This window comes from Magnolia sinica, chromosome 5 (genome assembly GCF_029962835.1).
Source record: "Magnolia sinica isolate HGM2019 chromosome 5, MsV1, whole genome shotgun sequence".
Taxonomy (NCBI): domain Eukaryota; kingdom Viridiplantae; phylum Streptophyta; class Magnoliopsida; order Magnoliales; family Magnoliaceae; genus Magnolia; species Magnolia sinica.
The window spans coordinates 80,567,359-80,569,545 of NC_080577.1; the positions used below are offsets into that span (position 1 = coordinate 80,567,359).

At 36.7% G+C, this 2,187-nt stretch overlaps 1 non-coding gene across 1 annotated transcript; it reads right to left on the minus strand.

Annotated features, from left to right (window-relative positions):
- Positions 1-845: 845 nt before the first annotated feature.
- On the minus strand, positions 846-952 carry LOC131247525 (small nucleolar RNA R71). The gene has a single exon (XR_009171810.1). It is a non-coding gene; the product is annotated as a small nucleolar RNA R71 (small nucleolar RNA).
- Between the last annotated feature and the right edge of the window lie 1,235 nt (positions 953-2,187).

Genomic DNA, 2,187 nt, shown 5'->3' on the forward strand with positions numbered 1-2,187 from the left:
GTGACAAGCGAACAAGTTTTTGGCGCCGTTGCCGAGGACTTCGGTTGTGTTTTTCTGAAATCTATTAGTTTTATAATTATGTTAAGATTATATCTAATTTTTTCTGTGCTTTCTAGATTAGTTTTTTTTTAAAAATTATTGGATACTAACAAAGTTTGTTTCTGTTTTGTATAACCTAACCTAGGCTCTTCTATTTGGTAATATCTTTACATCTCTTCTATTTTTCATATTTTTCTGTAGTTTTCGTTTTATGCTTTTATACTTTTTTAATAAGACTTAGGGAATTAGAGTGTTTCATGCCCAAGTGGGTTCGTGACAACACTCTGCATCTCTTAAGTGAAGGAGGATTAGTTGAAGGATTGACTATTCATCACCGGATTAGACACCACTTGAGATCCTCTGAGTTAACAAAAGTTATGGCTGCAAATCAACCACACCATCTTGTTGAGGAACATCAAGATGAAAATGAAGTACATAACATTCCTCCGCCTAGAACGCTGCGTGATTACTTACAACCCGCTAGGATGAGTATACCTTCCTGCATAGTGTTTCCACACAATTCAGGAAACATGGACTTTAAGCCAAGAGTAATCCAACTACTTCAAAAGTTTCATGGACTTGATTATAAAAGTCCATATTTGCATTTTAAGGAATTTGATGAGATCATGGCAACCTTGGACTTCCAAAACGTGTCTGATAACACATTAATATTAAATTTATTCCCTTTCTTTTTAAAGGAGAAGGCCAAGTCATGGCTTCACACCTTAAGACCTTGATCGATACGAACATGGTCTGAAATGACCCGGGAGTTCCTTAAAAAGTTCTTCATGTTTCATAAAACAAACACCCTGAGGAGGACAATTATGAATTTTTCTCAAAAAGAGGAAGAAACCTTCTTCCAATGTTGGGAGAGATTTAAGGATATCTTAAATGCATGTCCACATCATAGCTATGAAACTTGGCGAATAATAAAATTTCTCTATGATAGACCGACTTCACCCATGTGCCTATTCGTAGAGATGATGTGTAATGGGGAATTTAAGAATAAGGAAGGCGATGACATGTGAGATTATTTTAACATGCTAGCCGAAAATGCACAGTCATGGGATACCTCCTCAAAAGCCAAAACCTCCAACCCAACTCAGTTAAGAGAAAAAAGAAGGAATGTATATCTTAAGGGAAGAAGATATGAATGCTAGGGTGGTTAATCTCATAAGAAAAATTGAGGCCATGGAACTGAAGAAAGTAGAGACGGTCAAACCCGATGAGACCATTGAGGTTGTTTATGGTATTTGTGCTAGTAACATACACTTGACACAGGAATGTCCTATAATTCTTGCATTTCAAGATTGTTACAAGAGCAGTCTAAGGCTATAAACAATTATCAAAGGCCATTAAGTGGCCCCACTTCAAACACGTATAATTCTAGTTGGCGGAACTACCCAAACTTCAGTTGGAGGAACAACTAAACAGCTAATCCTCAAGGTGTTTTTCCTTAAATTCTTATTCAGCAAAAACCCCAAGAGGATCCAGTTCATAAATTCATACAAACTTAATAGAAATTCAATCAAAACACATTACAAGCATTCTAGGATATTAAAACATCATTGGGAGTGTTTGCATCGTCTATCCAAAGAATTAAGTCACAACTAAACATTAGGGAGAGAGGGACATTTCCAACCCAACCTCTACCTAACCTGAAACAACGATGCGAGAGATAAGTGACCCAAGCTCTTCAAATCAGTATGTAGAACAAACTAAATCCATCACCACTCTTTGAAGTGGAAAAGTAATTCACAAAATCATCACAAAAAGGGTTGAGAAGCCTAAGGACTCAGAAGAAGTTGAGAGCGATGATGAACCTTTCCATTCTCCACAAGAGAAAGAACCAGAAAGGCAATACAAGCCAGTTGCCCCATTGCCTCAAAGGTTGATTTCACTAAAACCTCTGACTAACACTCATGATATTTTGGAGGTGCTTAAATAGGTGAAAATCAATATCCCTCTGTTAGATGTCATTAAACAAATCCCTTCATATGCGAAGTTTCTAAAAGATCTATGTACGACAAAAATGAGACAAAACATATAAAAGGAAATCTTTCTGACTGAGAAAGTGAGTGCAATTCTCAAGCAAGATGTGCCCTAGAAATATAAACATCCTGGTAGTCTAACCATCTCTTGTGTGAT